Genomic DNA, 20518 nt, shown 5'->3' on the forward strand with positions numbered 1-20518 from the left:
TTTCCAAACCTTATTTAGCATTTTTGAATTGTTAGGTTTTGTGACGTGGTTTTGTTATAAATTGTATATTTTGTAAATAGTATTAAATCTGTAGGGGTGAACTGCCATTTTCTTTGGACCGTTTTCACATTAGGGAGTTAGGGTTAGCGACTGTCTTTTGGTTTGTTTATTTCTATCAGGCTAGCTAGCACTTTCTGTGGGAAATGGCTTATTTTGTTTATTATGTTGGCCTTGGTTCGCCATGAGTTGTGTCATTTTTTGTTTGTCACTTTCTTTCGTTTAAAATAAATATCATTCTGTTGGAACATCTCGATCCTGGATTTTGGTTTGGGGATCGGAGAGGGAACATGCTAATTTATCTTTGTATGTTGCACCCTGACCCCCTAGACAGGGGCGTAACAGACCAGTACAGTTATAGTACTTTGTACTTTGCCACATTTATCTTCTTCTTAGCAAGTGTCATGCATTCTGCTTCTCCAGCGTTTTTAAGAGCTGTTGATGATGTCAAATGCAGCTTACGGCCCCACCGCTCTCTAAGCGCCCGATCTCGTCCGATCTCGGCAGCCAAATAGAGCCGGGCCTGGTTAGTACTTGGTAGGAAGACCGCCTGGGAATACCAGGTGCTGTAAGCTTTTTTGCTTGGGTTTACGGGCAGCACAAGCTGGTGTTACTGCCTATTTATTCATAGAAATTGTTCTATATTTTCATCAAATTTTGTTCTTTCATTGCTGTTTTGCTACTTTATTGGTTTGCCAACCATCGTGCTTCATTACTAGTAGACCATGTTACGGTCCTGGCCATATGTGTTGTTTTTATTTTCTTGTTCTTATAGGTGCCCTGCCTGATTGGCCGGATTGGGGGGCAGTACAGGAAGCTGATTGGTCCATCCTACACTTCCTGGAGTTTTAAAAGTACGGTTCCCAACAGCAAGCGAGGCTCTTTCTGGCATCAGCACCTGTTTGCTGTTCTTGGTTTCCAAACCTTATTTAGCATTTTTGAATTGTTAGGTTTTGTGACGTGGTTTTGTTATAAATTGTATATTTTGTAAATAGTATTAAATCTGTAGGGGTGAACTGCCATTTTCTTTGGACCGTTTTCAAATTAGGGAGTTAGGGTTAGCGACTATCTTTTGGTTTGTTTATTTCTATCAGGCTAGCTAACACTTTCTGTGGGAAATGGCTTATTTTGTTTATTATGTTGGCCTTGGTTCGCCCTGAGTTGTAGTGTCATGTTTTGTTTGACACTGTCTTTCGTTTAAAATAAATATCATTCTGTTGGAACATCTCAATCCTGGATTTTGGTTTGAGGATCGGAGAGGGAACATGCAAATTTATCTTTGTATGTTTCACCCTGACCCCCTAGACAGGGGCGTAACAGACCAGTACAGTTATAGTACTTTGTACTTTGCCACATTTATCTTCTTCTTAGCAAGTGTCATGCATTCTGCTTCTCCAGCGTTTTTAGGAGCTGTTGATGATGTCAAATGCAGCTTACGGCCCCACCGCTCTCTAAGCGCCCGATCTCGTCCGATCTCGGCAGCCAAATAGAGCCGGGCCTGGTTAGTACTTGGTAGGAAGACCGCCTGGGAATACCAGGTGCTGTAAGCTTTTTTGCTTGGGTTTACGGGCAGCACAAGCTGGTGTTACTGCCTATTTATTCATAGAAATTGTTCTATATTTTCATCAAATTTTGTTCTTTCATTGCTGTTTTGCTACTTTATTGGTTTGCCAACCATCGTGCTTCATTACTAGTAGACCATGTTACGGTCCTGGCCATATGTGTTGTTTTTATTTTCTTGTTCTTATAGGTGCCCTGCCTGATTGGCCGGATTGGGGGGCAGTACAGGAAGCTGATTGGTCCATCCTACACTTCCTGGAGTTTTAAAAGTACGGTTCCCAACAGCAAGCGAGGCTCTTTCTGGCATCAGCACCTGTTTGCTGTTCTTGGTTTCCAAACCTTATTTAGCATTTTTGAATTGTTAGGTTTTGTGACGTGGTTTTGTTATAAATTGTATATTTTGTAAATAGTATTAAATCTGTAGGGGTGAACTGCCATTTTCTTTGGACCGTTTTCACATTAGGGAGTTAGGGTTAGCGACTGTCTTTTGGTTTGTTTATTTCTATCAGGCTAGCTAGCACTTTCTGTGGGAAATGGCTTATTTTGTTTATTATGTTGGCCTTGGTTCGCCCTGAGTTGTGTCATTTTTTGTTTGTCACTTTCTTTCGTTTAAAATAAATATCATTCTGTTGGAACATCTCGATCCTGGATTTTGGTTTGGGGATCGGAGAGGGAACATGCTAATTTATCTTTGTATGTTTCACCCTGACCCCCTAGACAGGGGCGTAACAGACCAGTACAGTTATAGTACTTTGTACTTTGCCATATTTATCTTCTTCTTAGCAAGTGTCATGCATTCTGCTTCTCCAGCGTTTTTAAGAGCTGTTGATGATGTCAAATGCAGCTTACGGCCACACCGCTCTCTAAGCGCCCGATCTCGTCCGATCTCGGCAGCCAAATAGAGCCGGGCCTGGTTAGTACTTGGTAGGAAGACCGCCTGGGAATACCAGGTGCTGTAAGCTTTTTTGCTTGGGTTTACGGGCAGCACAAGCTGGTGTTACTGCCTATTTATTCATAGAAATTGTTCTATATTTTCATCAAATTTTGTTCTTTCATTGCTGTTTTGCTACTTTATTGGTTTGCCAACCATCGTGCTTCATTACTAGTAGACCATGTTACGGTCCTGGCCATATGTGTTGTTTTTATTTTCTTTTTCTTATAGGTGCCCTGCCTGATTGGCCGGATTGGGGGGCAGTACAGGAAGCTGATTGGTCCATCCTACACTTCCTGGAGTTTTAAAAGTACGGTTCCCAACAGCTAGCGAGGCTCTTTCTGGCATCAGCACCTGTTTGCTGTTCTTGGTTTCCAAACCTTATTTAGCATTTTTGAATTGTTAGGTTTTGTGCCGTGGTTTTGTTTATAAATTGTATATTTTGTAAATAGTATTAAATCTGTAGGGGTGAACTGCCATTTTCTTTGGACTGTTTTCACATTAGGGAGTTATGGTTAGCGACTGTCTTTTGGTTTGTTTATTTCTATCAGGCTAGCTAGCACTTTCTGTGGGAAATGGCTTATTTTGTTTATTATGTTGGCCTTGGTTCGCCCTGAGTTGTAGTGTCATGTTTTGTTTGACACTTTCTTTCGTTTAAAATAAATATCATTCTGTTGGAACATCTCGATCCTGGATTATGGTTTGGAGACCGGAGAGGGAACATCCTAATTTATCTTTGTATGTTTCACCCTGACCCCCTAGACAGGGGCGTAACAGACCAGTACAGTTATAGTATTTTGTACTTTGCCACATTTATCTTCTTCTTAGCAAGTGTCATGCATTCTGCTTCTCCAGCGTTTTTAAGAGCTGTTGATGATGTCAAATACAGCTTACGGCCACACCGCTCTCTAAGCGCCCGATCTCGTCCGATCTCGGCAGCCAAATAGAGCCGGGCTTGGTTAGTACTTGGTAGGAAGACCGCCTGGGAATACCAGGTGCTGTAAGCTTTTTTGCTTGGGTTTACGGGCAGCACAAGCTGGTGTTACTGCCTATTTATTAATAGAAATTGTTCTATATTTTCATCAAATTTTGTTCTTTCATTGCTGTTTTGCTACTTTATTGGTTTGCCAACCATCGTGCTTCATTACTAGTAGACCATGTTACGGTCCTGGCCATATGTGTTGTTTTTATTTTCTTGTTCTTATAGGTGCCCTGCCTGATTGGCCGGATTGGGGGGCAGTACAGGAAGCAGATTGGTCCATCCTACACTTCCTGGAGTTTTAAAAGTACGGTTCCCAACAGCAAGCGAGGCTCTTTCTGGCATCAGCACCTGTTTGCTGTTCTTGGTTTCCAAACCTTATTTAGCATTTTTGAATTGTTAGGTTTTGTGACGTGGTTTTGTTATAAATTGTATATTTTGTAAATAGTATTAAATCTGTAGGGGTGAACTGCCATTTTCTTTGGACCGTTTTCACATTAGGGAGTTAGGGTTAGCGACTGTCTTTTGGTTTGTTTATTTCTATCAGGCTAGCTAGCACTTTCTGTGGGAAATGGCTTATTTTGTTTATTATGTTGGCCTTGGTTCGCCCTGAGTTGTGTCATTTTTTGTTTGTCACTTTCTTTCGTTTAAAATAAATATCATTCTGTTGGAACATCTCGATCCTGGATTTTGGTTTGGGGATCGGAGAGGGAACATGCTAATTTATCTTTGTATGTTGCACCCTGACCCCCTAGACAGGGGCGTAACAGACCAGTACAGTTATAGTACTTTGTACTTTGCCACATTTATCTTCTTCTTAGCAAGTGTCATGCATTCTGCTTCTCCAGCGTTTTTAAGAGCTGTTGATGATGTCAAATGCAGCTTACGGCCACACCGCTCTTTAAGCGCCCGATCTCGTCCGATCTCGGCAGCCAAATAGAGCCGGGCCTGGTTAGTACTTGGTAGGAAGACCGCCTGGGAATACCAGGTGCTGTAAGCTTTTTTGCTTGGGTTTACGGGCAGCACAAGCTGGTGTTACTGCCTATTTATTCATAGAAATTGTTCTATATTTTCATCAAATTTTGTTCTTTCATTGCTGTTTTGCTACTTTATTGGTTTGCCAACCATCGTGCTTCATTACTAGTAGACCATGTTACGGTCCTGGCCATATGTGTTGTTTTTATTTTCTTGTTCTTATAGGTGCCCTGCCTGATTGGCCGGATTGGGGGGCAGTACAGGAAGCTGATTGGTCCATCCTACACTTCCTGGAGTTTTAAAAGTACGGTTCCCAACAGCAAGCGAGGCTCTTTCTGGCATCAGCACCTGTTTGCTGTTCTTGGTTTCCAAACCTTATTTAGCATTTTTGAATTGTTAGGTTTTGTGACGTGGTTTTGTTATAAATTGTATATTTTGTAAATAGTATTAAATCTGTAGGGGTGAACTGCCATTTTCTTTGGACCGTTTTCATATTAGGGAGTTAGGGTTAGCGACTGTCTTTTGGTTTGTTTATTTCTATCAGGCTAGCTAGCACTTTCTGTGGGAAATGGCTTATTTTGTTTATTATGTTGGCCTTGGTTCGCCCTGAGTTGTAGTGTCATGTTTTGTTTGACACTTTCTTTCGTTTAAAATAAATATCATTCTGTTGGAACATCTCAATCCTGGATTTTGGTTTGGGGATCGGAGAGGGAACATGCAAATTTATCTTTGTATGTTTCACCCTGACCCCCTAGACAGGGGCGTAACAGACCAGTACAGTTATAGTACTTTGTACTTTGCCACATTTATCTTCTTCTTAGCAAGTGTCATGCATTCTGCTTCTCCAGCGTTTTTAGGAGCTGTTGATGATGTCAAATGCAGCTTACGGCCACACCGCTCTCTAAGCGCCCGATCTCGTCCGATCTCGGCAGCCAAATAGAGCCGGGCCTGGTTAGTACTTGGTAGGAAGACCGCCTGGGAATACCAGGTGCTGTAAGCTTTTTTGCTTGGGTTTACGGGCAGCACAAGCTGGTGTTACTGCCTATTTATTCATAGAAATTGTTCTATATTTTCATCAAATTTTGTTCTTTCATTGCTGTTTTGCTACTTTATTGGTTTGCCAACCATCGTGCTTCATTACTAGTAGACCATGTTACGGTCCTGGCCATATGTGTTGTTTTTATTTTCTTGTTCTTATAGGTGCCCTGCCTGATTGGCCGGATTGGGGGGCAGTACAGGAAGCTGATTGGTCCATCCTACACTTCCTGGAGTTTTAAAAGTACGATTCCCAACAGCAAGCGAGGCTCTTTCTGGCATCAGCACCTGTTTGCTGTTCTTGGTTTCCAAACCTTATTTAGCATTTTTGAATTGTTAGGTTTTGTGACGTGGTTTTGTTATAAATTGTATATTTTGTAAATAGTATTAAATCTGTAGGGGTGAACTGCCATTTTCTTTGGACCGTTTTCACATTAGGGAGTTAGGGTTAGCGACTGTCTTTTGGTTTGTTTATTTCTATCAGGCTAGCTAGCACTTTCTGTGGGAAATGGCTTATTTTGTTTATTATGTTGGCCTTGGTTCGCCATGAGTTGTGTCATTTTTTGTTTGTCACTTTCTTTCGTTTAAAATAAATATCATTCTGTTGGAACATCTCGATCCTGGATTTTGGTTTGGGGATCGGAGAGGGAACATGCTAATTTATCTTTGTATGTTGCACCCTGACCCCCTAGACAGGGGCGTAACAGACCAGTACAGTTATAGTACTTTGTACTTTGCCACATTTATCTTCTTCTTAGCAAGTGTCATGCATTCTGCTTCTCCAGCGTTTTTAAGAGCTGTTGATGATGTCAAATGCAGCTTACGGCCCCACCGCTCTCTAAGCGCCCGATCTCGTCCGATCTCGGCAGCCAAATAGAGCCGGGCCTGGTTAGTACTTGGTAGGAAGACCGCCTGGGAATACCAGGTGCTGTAAGCTTTTTTGCTTGGGTTTACGGGCAGCACAAGCTGGTGTTACTGCCTATTTATTCATAGAAATTGTTCTATATTTTCATCAAATTTTGTTCTTTAATTGCTGTTTTGCTACTTTATTGGTTTGCCAACCATCGTGCTTCATTACTAGTAGACCATGTTACGGTCCTGGCCATATGTGTTGTTTTTATTTTCTTTTTCTTATAGGTGCCCTGCCTGATTGGCCGGATTGGGGGGCAGTACAGGAAGCTGATTGGTCCATCCTACACTTCCTGGAGTTTTAAAAGTACGGTTCCCAACAGCTAGCGAGGCTCTTTCTGGCATCAGCACCTGTTTGCTGTTCTTGGTTTCCAAACCTTATTTAGCATTTTTGAATTGTTAGGTTTTGTGCCGTGGTTTTGTTTATAAATTGTATATTTTGTAAATAGTATTAAATCTGTAGGGGTGAACTGCCATTTTCTTTGGACTGTTTTCACATTAGGGAGTTATGGTTAGCGACTGTCTTTTGGTTTGTTTATTTCTATCAGGCTAGCTAGCACTTTCTGTGGGAAATGGCTTATTTTGTTTATTATGTTGGCCTTGGTTCGCCCTGAGTTGTAGTGTCATGTTTTGTTTGACACTTTCTTTCGTTTAAAATAAATATCATTCTGTTGGAACATCTCGATCCTGGATTATGGTTTGGAGACCGGAGAGGGAACATCCTAATTTATCTTTGTATGTTTCACCCTGACCCCCTAGACAGGGGCGTAACAGACCAGTACAGTTATAGTATTTTGTACTTTGCCACATTTATCTTCTTCTTAGCAAGTGTCATGCATTCTGCTTCTCCAGCGTTTTTAAGAGCTGTTGATGATGTCAAATGCAGCTTACGGCCACACCGCTCTCTAAGCGCCCGATCTCGTCCGATCTCGGCAGCCAAATAGAGCCGGGCCTGGTTAGTACTTGGTAGGAAGACCGCCTGGGAATACCAGGTGCTGTAAGCTTTTTTGCTTGGGTTTACGGGCAGCACAAGCTGGTGTTACTGCCTATTTATTAATAGAAATTGTTCTATATTTTCATCAAATTTTGTTCTTTCATTGCTGTTTTGCTACTTTATTGGTTTGCCAACCATCGTGCTTCATTACTAGTAGACCATGTTACGGTCCTGGCCATATGTGTTGTTTTTATTTTCTTGTTCTTATAGGTGCCCTGCCTGATTGGCCGGATTGGGGGGCAGTACAGGAAGCAGATTGGTCCATCCTACACTTCCTGGAGTTTTAAAAGTACGGTTCCCAACAGCAAGCGAGGCTCTTTCTGGCATCAGCACCTGTTTGCTGTTCTTGGTTTCCAAACCTTATTTAGCATTTTTGAATTGTTAGGTTTTGTGACGTGGTTTTGTTATAAATTGTATATTTTGTAAATAGTATTAAATCTGTAGGGGTGAACTGCCATTTTCTTTGGACCGTTTTCACATTAGGGAGTTAGGGTTAGCGACTGTCTTTTGGTTTGTTTATTTCTATCAGGCTAGCTAGCACTTTCTGTGGGAAATGGCTTATTTTGTTTATTATGTTGGCCTTGGTTCGCCCTGAGTTGTGTCATTTTTTGTTTGTCACTTTCTTTCGTTTAAAATAAATATCATTCTGTTGGAACATCTCGATCCTGGATTTTGGTTTGGGGATCGGAGAGGGAACATGCTAATTTATCTTTGTATGTTGCACCCTTACCCCCTAGACAGGGGCGTAACAGACCAGTACAGTTATAGTACTTTGTACTTTGCCACATTTATCTTCTTCTTAGCAAGTGTCATGCATTCTGCTTCTCCAGCGTTTTTAAGAGCTGTTGATGATGTCAAATGCAGCTTACGGCCACACCGCTCTTTAAGCGCCCGATCTCGTCCGATCTCGGCAGCCAAATAGAGCCGGGCCTGGTTAGTACTTGGTAGGAAGACCGCCTGGGAATACCACGTGCTGTAAGCTTTTTTGCTTGGGTTTACGGCAGCACAAGCTGGTGTTACTGCCTATTTATTCATAGAAATTGTTCTATATTTTCATCAAATTTTGTTCTTTCATTGCTGTTTTGCTACTTTATTGGTTTGCCAACCATCGTGCTTCATTACTAGTAGACCATGTTACGGTCCTGGCCATATGTGTTGTTTTTATTTTGTTGTTCTTATAGGTGCCCTGCCTGATTGGCCGGATTGGGGGGCAGTACAGGAAGCTGATTGGTCCATCCTACACTTCCTGGAGTTTTAAAAGTACGGTTCCCAACAGCTAGCGAGGCTCTTTCTGGCATCAGCACCTGTTTGCTGTTCTTGGTTTCCAAACCTTATTTAGCATTTTTGAATTGTTAGGTTTTGTGCCGTGGTTTTGTTTATAAATTGTATATTTTGTAAATAGTATTAAATCTGTAGGGGTGAACTGCCATTTTCTTTGGACTGTTTTCACATTAGGGAGTTAGGGTTAGCGACTGTCTTTTGGTTTGTTTATTTCTATCAGGCTAGCTAGCACTTTCTGTGGGAAATGGCTTATTTTGTTTATTATGTTGGCCTTGGTTCGCCCTGAGTTGTAGTGTCATGTTTTGTTTGTCACTTTCTTTCGTTTAAAATAAATATCATTCTGTTGGAACATCTCGATCCTGGATTTTGGTTTGGGGATCGGAGAGGGAACATGCTAATTTATCTTTGTATGTTGCACCCTGACCCCCTAGACAGGGGCGTAACAGACCAGTACAGTTATAGTACTTTGTACTTTGCCACATTTATCTTCTTCTTAGCAAGTGTCATGCATTCTGCTTCTCCAGCGTTTTTAAGAGCTGTTGATGATGTCAAATGCAGCTTACGGCCCCACCGCTCTCTAAGCGCTCGATCTCGTCCGATCTCGGCAGCCAAATAGAGCCGGGCCTGGTTAGTACTTGGTAGGAAGACCGCCTGGGAATACCAGGTGCTGTAAGCTTTTTTGCTTGGGTTTACGGGCAGCACAAGCTGGTGTTACTGCCTATTTATTCATAGAAATTGTTCTATATTTTCATCAAATTTTGTTCTTTCATTGCTGTTTTGCTACTTTATTGGTTTGCCAACCATCGTGCTTCATTACTAGTAGACCATGTTACGGTCCTGGCCATATGTGTTGTTTTTATTTTGTTGTTCTTATAGGTGCCCTGCCTGATTGGCCGGATTGGGGGGCAGTACAGGAAGCTGATTGGTCCATCCTACACTTCCTGGAGTTTTAAAAGTACGGTTCCCAACAGCTAGCGAGGCTCTTTCTGGCATCAGCACCTGTTTGCTTTTCTTGGTTTCCAAACCTTATTTAGCATTTTTGAATTGTTAGGTTTTGTGCCGTGGTTTTGTTTATAAATTGTATATTTTGTAAATAGTATTAAATCTGTAGGGGTGAACTGCCATTTTCTTTGGACTGTTTTCACATTAGGGAGTTAGGGTTAGCGACTGTCTTTTGGTTTGTTTATTTCTATCAGGCTAGCTAGCACTTTCTGTGGGAAATGGCTTATTTTGTTTATTATGTTGGCCTTGGTTCGCCCTGAGTTGTAGTGTCATGTTTTGTTTGACACTTTCTTTCGTTTAAAATAAATATCATTCTGTTGGAACATCTCGATCCTGGATTTTGGTTTGGGGATCGGAGAGGGAACATGCTAATTTATCTTTGTATGTTGCACCCTGACCCCCTAGACAGGGGCGTAACAGACCAGTACAGTTATAGTACTTTGTACTTTGCCACATTTATCTTCTTCTTAGCAAGTGTCATGCATTCTGCTTCTCCAGCGTTTTTAAGAGCTGTTGATGATGTCAAATGCAGCTTACGGCCACACTGCTCTCTAAGCGCCCGATCCCGTCCGATCTCAGCAGCCAAATATGGCCGGGCCTTGTTAGTACTTGGTAGGAAGACCGCCTGGGAATACCACGTGCTGTAAGCTTCTTTGCTTGGGTTTACGGGCAGCACAAGCTGGTGTTACTGCCTATTTATTCATAGAAATTGTTCTATATTTTCATCAAATTTTGTTCTTTCATTGCTGTTTTGCTACTTTATTGGTTTGCCAACCATCGTGCTTCATTACTAGTAGACCATGTTACAGTCCTGGCCATATGTGTTGTTTTTATTTTCTTGTTCTTATAGGTGCCCTGCCTGATTGGCCGGATTGGGGGGCAGTACAGGAAGCTGATTGGTCCATCCTACACTTCCTGGAGTTTTAAAAGTACGGTTCCCAACAGCTAGCGAGGCTCTTTCTGGCATCAGCACCTGTTTGCTTTTCTTGGTTTCCAAACCTTATTTAGCATTTTTGAATTGTTAGGTTTTGTGCCGTGGATTTGTTTATAAATTGTATATTTTGTAAATAGTATTAAATCTGTAGGGGTGAACTGCCATTTTCTTTGGAGTGTTTTCACATTAGGGAGTTAGGGTTAGCGACTATCTTTTGGTTTGTTTATTTCTATCAGGCTAGCTAACACTTTCTGTGGGAAATGGCTTATTTTGTTTATTATGTTGGCCTTGGTTCGCCATGAGTTGTGTCATTTTTTGTTTGTCACTTTCTTTCGTTTAAAATAAATATCATTCTGTTGGAACATCTCGATCCTGGATTTTGGTTTGGGGATCGGAGAGGGAACATGCTAATTTATCTTTGTATGTTGCACCCTGACCCCCTAGACAGGGGCGTAACAGACCAGTACAGTTATAGTACTTTGTACTTTGCCACATTTATCTTCTTCTTAGCAAGTGTCATGCATTCTGCTTCTCCAGCGTTTTTAAGAGCTGTTGATGATGTCAAATGCAGCTTACGGCCCCACCGCTCTCTAAGCGCCCGATCTCGTCCGATCTCGGCAGCCAAATAGAGCCGGGCCTGGTTAGTACTTGGTAGGAAGACCACCTGGGAATACCAGGTGCTGTAAGCTTTTTTGCTTGGGTTTACGGGCAGCACAAGCTGGTGTTACTGCCTATTTATTCATAGAAATTGTTCTATATTTTCATCAAATTTTGTTCTTTCATTGCTGTTTTGCTACTTTATTGGTTTGCCAACCATCGTGCTTCATTACTAGTAGACCATGTTACGGTCCTGGCCATATGTGTTGTTTTTATTTTCTTGTTCTTATAGGTGCCCTGCCTGATTGGCCGGATTGGGGGGCAGTACAGGAAGCAGATTGGTCCATCCTACACTTCCTGGAGTTTTAAAAGTACGGTTCCCAACAGCAAGCGAGGCTCTTTCTGGCATCAGCACCTGTTTGCTGTTCTTGGTTTCCAAACCGTATTTAGCATTTTTGAATTGTTAGGTTTTGTGACGTGGTTTTGTTATAAATTGTATATTTTGTAAATAGTATTAAATCTGTAGGGGTGAACTGCCATTTTCTTTGGACCGTTTTCACATTAGGGAGTTAGGGTTAGTGACTGTGTTTTGGTTTGTTTATTTCTATCAGGCTAGCTAGCACTTTCTGTGGGAAATGGCTTATTTTGTTTATTATGTTGGCCTTGGTTCGCCATGAGTTGTGTCATTTTTTGTTTGTCACTTTCTTTCGTTTAAAATAAATATCATTCTGTTGGAACATCTCGATCCTGGATTTTGGTTTGGGGATCGGAGAGGGAACATGCTAATTTATCTTTGTATGTTGCACCCTGACCCCCTAGACAGGGGCGTAACAGACCAGTACAGTTATAGTACTTTGTACTTTGCCACATTTATCTTCTTCTTAGCAAGTGTCATGCATTCTGCTTCTCCAGCGTTTTTAAGAGCTGTTGATGATGTCAAATGCAGCTTACGGCCCCACCGCTCTCTAAGCGCCCGATCTCGTCCGATCTCGGCAGCCAAATAGAGCCGGGCCTGGTTAGTACTTGGTAGGAAGACCGCCTGGGAATACCAGGTGCTGTAAGCTTTTTTGCTTGGGTTTACGGGCAGCACAAGCTGGTGTTACTGCCTATTTATTCATAGAAATTGTTCTATATTTTCATCAAATTTTGTTCTTTCATTGCTGTTTTGCTACTTTATTGGTTTGCCAACCATCGTGCTTCATTACTAGTAGACCATGTTACGGTCCTGGCCATATGTGTTGTTTTTATTTTGTTGTTCTTATAGGTGCCCTGCCTGATTGGCCGGATTGGGGGGCAGTACAGGAAGCTGATTGGTCCATCCTACACTTCCTGGAGTTTTAAAAGTACGGTTCCCAACAGCTAGCGAGGCTCTTTCTGGCATCAGCACCTGTTTGCTGTTCTTGGTTTCCAAACCTTATTTAGCATTTTTGAATTGTTAGGTTTTGTGACGTGGTTTTGTTATAAATTGTATATTTTGTAAATAGTATTAAATCTGTAGGGGGGAACTGCCATTTTCTTTGGACCGTTTTCACATTAGGGAGTTAGGGTTAGCGACTGTCTTTTGGTTTGTTTATTTCTATCAGGCTAGCTAGCACTTTCTGTGGGAAATGGCTTATTTTGTTTATTATGTTGGCCTTGGTTCGCCCTGAGTTGTGTCATTTTTTGTTTGTCACTTTCTTTCGTTTAAAATAAATATCATTCTGTTGGAACATCTCGATCCTGGATTTTGGTTTGGGGATCGGAGAGGGAACATGCTAATTTATCTTTGTATGTTGCACCCTGACCCCCTAGACAGGGGCGTAACAGACCAGTACAGTTATAGTACTTTGTACTTTGCCACATTTATCTTCTTCTTAGCAAGTGTCATGCATTCTGCTTCTCCAGCGTTTTTAAGAGCTGTTGATGATGTCAAATGCAGCTTACGGCCCCACCGCTCTCTAAGCGCCTGATCTCGTCCGATCTCGGCAGCCAAATAGAGCCGGGCCTGGTTAGTACTTGGTAGGAAGACCGCCTGGGAATACCAGGTGCTGTAAGCTTTTTTGCTTGGGTTTACGGGCAGCACAAGCTGGTGTTACTGCCTATTTATTCATAGAAATTGTTCTATATTTTCATCAAATTTTGTTCTTTCATTGCTGTTTTGCTACTTTATTGGTTTGCCAACCATCGTGCTTCATTACTAGTAGACCATGTTACGGTCCTGGCCATATGTGTTGTTTTTATTTTGTTGTTCTTATAGGTGCCCTGCCTGATTGGCCGGATTGGGGGGCAGTACAGGAAGCTGATTGGTCCATCCTACACTTCCTGGAGTTTTAAAAGTACGGTTCCCAACAGCTAGCGAGGCTCTTTCTGGCATCAGCACCTGTTTGCTGTTCTTGGTTTCCAAACCTTATTTAGCATTTTTGAATTGTTAGGTTTTGTGCCGTGGTTTTGTTTATAAATTGTATATTTTGTAAATAGTATTAAATCTGTAGGGGTGAACTGCCATTTTCTTTGGACCGTTTTCACATTAGGGAGTTAGGGTTAGCGACTGTCTTTTGGTTTGTTTATTTCTATCAGGCTAGCTAGCACTTTCTGTGGGAAATGGCTTATTTTGTTTATTATGTTGGCCTTGGTTCGCCATGAGTTGTGTCATTTTTTGTTTGTCACTTTCTTTCGTTTAAAATAAATATCATTCTGTTGGAACATCTCGATCCTGGATTTTGGTTTGGGGATCGGAGAGGGAACATGCTAATTTATCTTTGTATGTTGCACCCTGACCCCCTAGACAGGGGCGTAACAGACCAGTACAGTTATAGTACTTTGTACTTTGCCACATTTATCTTCTTCTTAGCAAGTGTCATGCATTCTGCTTCTCCAGCGTTTTTAAGAGCTGTTGATGATGTCAAATGCAGCTTACGGCCCCACCGCTCTCTAAGCGCCCGATCTCGTCCGATCTCGGCAGCCAAATAGAGCCGGGCCTGGTTAGTACTTGGTAGGAAGACCGCCTGGGAATACCAGGTGCTGTAAGCTTTTTTGCTTGGGTTTACGGGCAGCACAAGCTGGTGTTACTGCCTATTTATTCATAGAAATTGTTCTATATTTTCATCAAATTTTGTTCTTTCATTGCTGTTTTGCTACTTTATTGGTTTGCCAACCATCGTGCTTCATTACTAGTAGACCATGTTACGGTCCTGGCCATATGTGTTGTTTTTATTTTGTTGTTCTTATAGGTGCCCTGCCTGATTGGCCGGATTGGGGGGCAGTACAGGAAGCTGATTGGTCCATCCTACACTTCCTGGAGTTTTAAAAGTACGGTTCCCAACAGCTAGCGAGGCTCTTTCTGGCATCAGCACCTGTTTGCTGTTCTTGGTTTCCAAACCTTATTTAGCATTTTTGAATTGTTAGGTTTTGTGACGTGGTTTTGTTATAAATTGTATATTTTGTAAATAGTATTAAATCTGTAGGGGGGAACTGCCATTTTCTTTGGACCGTTTTCACATTAGGGAGTTAGGGTTAGCGACTGTCTTTTGGTTTGTTTATTTCTATCAGGCTAGCTAGCACTTTCTGTGGGAAATGGCTTATTTTGTTTATTATGTTGGCCTTGGTTCGCCCTGAGTTGTGTCATTTTTTGTTTGTCACTTTCTTTCGTTTAAAATAAATATCATTCTGTTGGAACATCTCGATCCTGGATTTTGGTTTGGGGATCGGAGAGGGAACATGCTAATTTATCTTTGTATGTTGCACCCTGACCCCCTAGACAGGGGCGTAACAGACCAGTACAGTTATAGTACTTTGTACTTTGCCACATTTATCTTCTTCTTAGCAAGTGTCATGCATTCTGCTTCTCCAGCGTTTTTAAGAGCTGTTGATGATGTCAAATGCAGCTTACGGCCCCACCGCTCTCTAAGCGCCTGATCTCGTCCGATCTCGGCAGCCAAATAGAGCCGGGCCTGGTTAGTACTTGGTAGGAAGACCGCCTGGGAATACCAGGTGCTGTAAGCTTTTTTGCTTGGGTTTACGGGCAGCACAAGCTGGTGTTACTGCCTATTTATTCATAGAAATTGTTCTATATTTTCATCAAATTTTGTTCTTTCATTGCTGTTTTGCTACTTTATTGGTTTGCCAACCATCGTGCTTCATTACTAGTAGACCATGTTACGGTCCTGGCCATATGTGTTGTTTTTATTTTGTTGTTCTTATAGGTGCCCTGCCTGATTGGCCGGATTGGGGGGCAGTACAGGAAGCTGATTGGTCCATCCTACACTTCCTGGAGTTTTAAAAGTACGGTTCCCAACAGCTAGCGAGGCTCTTTCTGGCATCAGCACCTGTTTGCTGTTCTTGGTTTCCAAACCTTATTTAGCATTTTTGAATTGTTAGGTTTTGTGCCGTGGTTTTGTTTATAAATTGTATATTTTGTAAATAGTATTAAATCTGTAGGGGTGAACTGCCATTTTCTTTGGACCGTTTTCACATTAGGGAGTTAGGGTTAGCGACTGTCTTTTGGTTTGTTTATTTCTATCAGGCTAGCTAGCACTTTCTGTGGGAAATGGCTTATTTTGTTTATTATGTTGGCCTTGGTTCGCCATGAGTTGTGTCATTTTTTGTTTGTCACTTTCTTTCGTTTAAAATAAATATCATTCTGTTGGAACATCTCGATCCTGGATTTTGGTTTGGGGATCGGAGAGGGAACATGCTAATTTATCTTTGTATGTTGCACCCTGACCCCCTAGAAAGGGGCGTAACAGACCAGTACAGTTATAGTACTTTGTACTTTGCCACATTTATCTTCTTCTTAGCAAGTGTCATGCATTCTGCTTCTCCAGCGTTTTTAAGAGCTGTTGATGATGTCAAATGCAGCTTACGGCCCCACCGCTCTCTAAGCGCCCGATCTCGTCCGATCTCGGCAGCCAAATAGAGCCGGGCCTGGTTAGTACTTGGTAGGAAGACCGCCTGGGAATACCAGGTGCTGTAAGCTTTTTTGCTTGGGTTTACGGGCAGCACAAGCTGGTGTTACTGCCTATTTATTCATAGAAATTGTTCTATATTTTCATCAAATTTTGTTCTTTCATTGCTGTTTTGCTACTTTATTGGTTTGCCAACCATCGTGCTTCATTACTAGTAGACCATGTTACGGTCCTGGCCATATGTGTTGTTTTTATTTTCTTGTTCTTATAGGTGCCCTGCCTGATTGGCCGGATTGGGGGGCAGTACAGGAAGCTGATTGGTCCATCCTACACTTCCTGGAGTTTTAAAAGTACGGTTCCCAACAGCTAGCGAGGCTCTTTCTGGCATCAGCACCTAATTGCTGTTCTTGGTTTCCAAACCTTATTTAGCATTTTTGAATTGTTAGGTTTTGTGACGTGGTTTTGTTAAAAATTGTATATTTTGTAAATAGTATTAAATCTGTAGGGGTGAACTGAGATTTTCTTTGGACCGTTTTCACATTAGGGAGTTAGGGTTAGCGACTGTCTTTTGGTTTGTTTATTTCTATCAGGCTAGCTAGCACTTTCTGTGGGAAATGGCTTATTTTGTTTATTATGTTGGCCTTGGTTCGCCATGAGTTGTGTCATTTTTTGTTTGTCACTTTCTTTCGTTTAAAATAAATATCATTCTGTTGGAACATCTCGATCCTGGATTTTGGTTTGGGGATCGGAGAGGGAACATGCTAATTTATCTTTGTATGTTGCACCCTGACCCCCTAGACAGGGGCGTAACAGACCAGTACAGTTATAGTACTTTGTACTTTGCCACATTTATCTTCTTCTTAGCAAGTGTCATGCATTCTGCTTCTCCAGCGTTTTTAAGAGCTGTTGATGATGTCAAATACAGCTTACGGCCCCACCGCTCTCTAAGCGCCCGATCTCGTCCGATCTCGGCAGCCAAATAGAGCCGGGCCTGGTTAGTACTTGGTAGGAAGACCGCCTGGGAATACCAGGTGCTGTAAGCTTTTTTGCTTGGGTTTACGGGCAGCACAAGCTGGTGTTACTGCCTATTTATTCATAGAAATTGTTCTATATTTTCATCAAATTTTGTTCTTTCATTGCTGTTTTGCTACTTTATTGGTTTGCCAACCATCGTGCTTCATTACTAGTAGACCATGTTACGGTCCTGGCCATATGTGTTGTTTTTATTTTCTTGTTCTTATAGGTGCCCTGCCTGATTGGCCGGATTGGGGGGCAGTACAGGAAGCTGATTGGTCCATCCTACACTTCCTGGAGTTTTAAAAGTACGGTTCCCAACAGCTAGCGAGGCTCTTTCTGGCATCAGCACCTGTTTGCTGTTCTTGGTTTCCAAACCTTATTTAGCATTTTTGAATTGTTAGGTTTTGTGCCGTGGTTTTGTTTATAAATTGTATATTTTGTAAATAGTATTAAATCTGTAGGGGTGAACTGCCATTTTCTTTGGAGTGTTTTCACATTAGGGAGTTAGGGTTAGCGACTATCTTTTGGTTTGTTTATTTCTATCAGGCTAGCTAACACTTTGTGTGGGAAATGGCTTATTTTGTTTATTATGTTGGCCTTGGTTCGCCCTGAGTTGTAGTGTCATGTTTTGTTTGACACTTTCTTTCGTTTAAAATAAATATCATTCTGTTGGAACATCTCAATCCTGGATTTTGGTTTGAGGATCGGAGAGGGAACATGCAAATTTATCTTTGTATGTTTCACCCTGACCCCCTAGACAGGGGCGTAACAGACCAGTACAGTTATAGTACTTTGTACTTTGCCACATTTATCTTCTTCTTAGCAAGTGTCATGCATTCTGCTTCTCCAGCGTTTTTAGGAGCTGTTGATGATGTCAAATGCAGCTTACGGCCACACCGCTCTCTAAGCGCCCGATCTCGTCCGATCTCGGCAGCCAAATAGAGCCGGGCCTGGTTAGTACTTGGTAGGAAGACCGCCTGGGAATACCAGGTGCTGTAAGCTTTTTTGCTTGGGTTTACGGGCAGCACAAGCTGGTGTTACTGCCTATTTATTCATAGAAATTGTTCTATATTTTCATCAAATTTTGTTCTTTCATTGCTGTTTTGCTACTTTATTGGTTTGCCAACCATCGTGCTTCATTACTAGTAGACCATGTTACGGTCCTGGCCATATGTGTTGTTTTTATTTTCTTGTTCTTATAGGTGCCCTGCCTGATTGGCCGGATTGGGGGGCAGTACAGGAAGCTGATTGGTCCATCCTACACTTCCTGGAGTTTTAAAAGTACGGTTCCCAACAGCAAGCGAGGCTCTTTCTGGCATCAGCACCTGTTTGCTGTTCTTGGTTTCCAAACCTTATTTAGCATTTTTGAATTGTTAGGTTTTGTGACGTGGTTTTGTTATAAATTGTATATTTTGTAAATAGTATTAAATCTGTAGGGGTGAACTGCCATTTTCTTTGGACCGTTTTCACATTAGGGAGTTAGGGTTAGCGACTGTCTTTTGGTTTGTTTATTTCTATCAGGCTAGCTAGCACTTTCTGTGGGAAATGGCTTATTTTGTTTATTATGTTGGCCTTGGTTCGCCATGAGTTGTGTCATTTTTTGTTTGTCACTTTCTTTCGTTTAAAATAAATATCATTCTGTTGGAACATCTCGATCCTGGATTTTGGTTTGGGGATCGGAGAGGGAACATGCTAATTTATCTTTGTATGTTGCACCCTGACCCCCTAGACAGGGGCGTAACAGACCAGTACAGTTATAGTACTTTGTACTTTGCCACATTTATCTTCTTCTTAGCAAGTGTCATGCATTCTGCTTCTCCAGCGTTTTTAAGAGCTGTTGATGATGTCAAATGCAGCTTACGGCCCCACCGCTCTCTAAGCGCCCGATCTCGTCCGATCTCGGCAGCCAAATAGAGCCGGGCCTGGTTAGTACTTGGTAGGAAGACCGCCTGGGAATACCAGGTGCTGTAAGCTTTTCTGCTTGGGTTTACGGGCAGCACAAGCTGGTGTTACTGCCTATTTATTCATAGAAATTGTTCTATATTTTCATCAAATTTTGTTCTTTCATTGCTGTTTTGCTACTTTATTGGTTTGCCAACCATCGTGCTTCATTACTAGTAGACCATGTTACGGTCCTGGCCATATGTGTTGTTTTTATTTTCTTTTTCTTATAGGTGCCCTGCCTGATTGGCCGGATTGGGGGGCAGTACAGGAAGCTGATTGGTCCATCCTACACTTCCTGGAGTTTTAAAAGTACGGTTCCCAACAGCTAGCGAGGCTCTTTCTGGCATCAGCACCTGTTTGCTGTTCTTGGTTTCCAAACCTTATTTAGCATTTTTGAATTGTTAGGTTTTGTGCCGTGGTTTTGTTTATAAATTGTATATTTTGTAAATAGTATTAAATCTGTAGGGGTGAACTGCCATTTTCTTTGGACTGTTTTCACATTAGGGAGTTATGGTTAGCGACTGTCTTTTGGTTTGTTTATTTCTATCAGGCTAGCTAGCACTTTCTGTGGGAAATGGCTTATTTTGTTTATTATGTTGGCCTTGGTTCGCCCTGAGTTGTAGTGTCATGTTTTGTTTGACACTTTCTTTCGTTTAAAATAAATATCATTCTGTTGGAACATCTCGATCCTGGATTATGGTTTGGAGACCGGAGAGGGAACATCCTAATTTATTTTTGTATGTTGCACCCTGACCCCCTAGACAGGGGCGTAACAGACCAGTACAGTTATAGTATTTTGTACTTTGCCACATTTATCTTCTTCTTAGCAAGTGTCATGCATTCTGCTTCTCCAGCGTTTTTAAGAGCTGTTGATGATGTCAAATGCAGCTTACGGCCACACCGCTCTCTAAGCGCCCGATCTCGTCCGATCTCGGCAGCCAAATAGAGCCGGGCCTGGTTAGTACTTGGTAGGAAGACCGCCTGGGAATACCAGGTGCTGTAAGCTTTTTTGCTTGGGTTTACGGGCAGCACAAGCTGGTGTTACTGCCTATTTATTCATAGAAATTGTTCTATATTTTCATCAAATTTTGTTCTTTCATTGCTGTTTTGCTACTTTTTTGGTTTGCCAACCATCGTGCTTCATTACTAGTAGACCATGTTACGGTCCTGGCCATATGTGTTGTTTTTATTTTCTTGTTCTTATAGGTGCCCTGCCTGATTGGCCGGATTGGGGGGCAGTACAGGAAGCTGATTGGTCCATCCTACACTTCCTGGAGTTTTAAAAGTACGGTTCCCAACAGCAAGCGAGGCTCTTTCTGGCATCAGCACCTGTTTGCTGTTCTTGGTTTCCAAACCTTATTTAGCATTTTTGAATTGTTAGGTTTTGTGACGTGGTTTTGTTATAAATTGTATATTTTGT

At 41.8% G+C, this 20518-nt stretch overlaps 21 pseudogenes; all 21 read left to right on the top strand.

Annotated features, from left to right (window-relative positions):
• Nucleotides 1–513: 513 nt before the first annotated feature.
• LOC137115266 (5S ribosomal RNA) lies at nt 514–632 on the top strand (annotated as a pseudogene).
• An 856-nt stretch (nt 633–1488) lies between these two features.
• On the top strand, nt 1489–1607 carry LOC137115267 (5S ribosomal RNA; annotated as a pseudogene).
• An 853-nt stretch (nt 1608–2460) lies between these two features.
• Nucleotides 2461–2579, top strand: LOC137115133 (5S ribosomal RNA; annotated as a pseudogene).
• Nucleotides 2580–3436: 857 nt separating this feature from the next.
• LOC137115245 (5S ribosomal RNA) lies at nt 3437–3555 on the top strand (annotated as a pseudogene).
• Nucleotides 3556–4408: 853 nt separating this feature from the next.
• On the top strand, nt 4409–4527 carry LOC137114840 (5S ribosomal RNA; annotated as a pseudogene).
• Nucleotides 4528–5383: 856 nt separating this feature from the next.
• LOC137115144 (5S ribosomal RNA) lies at nt 5384–5502 on the top strand (annotated as a pseudogene).
• An 853-nt stretch (nt 5503–6355) lies between these two features.
• On the top strand, nt 6356–6474 carry LOC137115268 (5S ribosomal RNA; annotated as a pseudogene).
• An 857-nt stretch (nt 6475–7331) lies between these two features.
• LOC137115157 (5S ribosomal RNA) lies at nt 7332–7450 on the top strand (annotated as a pseudogene).
• An 853-nt stretch (nt 7451–8303) lies between these two features.
• On the top strand, nt 8304–8422 carry LOC137114617 (5S ribosomal RNA; annotated as a pseudogene).
• Nucleotides 8423–9278: 856 nt separating this feature from the next.
• Nucleotides 9279–9397, top strand: LOC137114654 (5S ribosomal RNA; annotated as a pseudogene).
• An 857-nt stretch (nt 9398–10254) lies between these two features.
• LOC137114794 (5S ribosomal RNA) lies at nt 10255–10373 on the top strand (annotated as a pseudogene).
• An 854-nt stretch (nt 10374–11227) lies between these two features.
• Nucleotides 11228–11346, top strand: LOC137115259 (5S ribosomal RNA; annotated as a pseudogene).
• Nucleotides 11347–12199: 853 nt separating this feature from the next.
• Nucleotides 12200–12318, top strand: LOC137115269 (5S ribosomal RNA; annotated as a pseudogene).
• Nucleotides 12319–13171: 853 nt separating this feature from the next.
• On the top strand, nt 13172–13290 carry LOC137114667 (5S ribosomal RNA; annotated as a pseudogene).
• Nucleotides 13291–14144: 854 nt separating this feature from the next.
• On the top strand, nt 14145–14263 carry LOC137115270 (5S ribosomal RNA; annotated as a pseudogene).
• Nucleotides 14264–15116: 853 nt separating this feature from the next.
• LOC137114669 (5S ribosomal RNA) lies at nt 15117–15235 on the top strand (annotated as a pseudogene).
• An 854-nt stretch (nt 15236–16089) lies between these two features.
• LOC137115272 (5S ribosomal RNA) lies at nt 16090–16208 on the top strand (annotated as a pseudogene).
• An 853-nt stretch (nt 16209–17061) lies between these two features.
• On the top strand, nt 17062–17180 carry LOC137115273 (5S ribosomal RNA; annotated as a pseudogene).
• Nucleotides 17181–18037: 857 nt separating this feature from the next.
• On the top strand, nt 18038–18156 carry LOC137115169 (5S ribosomal RNA; annotated as a pseudogene).
• Nucleotides 18157–19009: 853 nt separating this feature from the next.
• On the top strand, nt 19010–19128 carry LOC137115274 (5S ribosomal RNA; annotated as a pseudogene).
• An 857-nt stretch (nt 19129–19985) lies between these two features.
• LOC137115180 (5S ribosomal RNA) lies at nt 19986–20104 on the top strand (annotated as a pseudogene).
• Nucleotides 20105–20518: the final 414 nt, after the last annotated feature.

Source organism: Channa argus, unplaced genomic scaffold (genome assembly GCF_033026475.1).
Source record: "Channa argus isolate prfri unplaced genomic scaffold, Channa argus male v1.0 Contig020, whole genome shotgun sequence".
Taxonomy (NCBI): domain Eukaryota; kingdom Metazoa; phylum Chordata; class Actinopteri; order Anabantiformes; family Channidae; genus Channa; species Channa argus.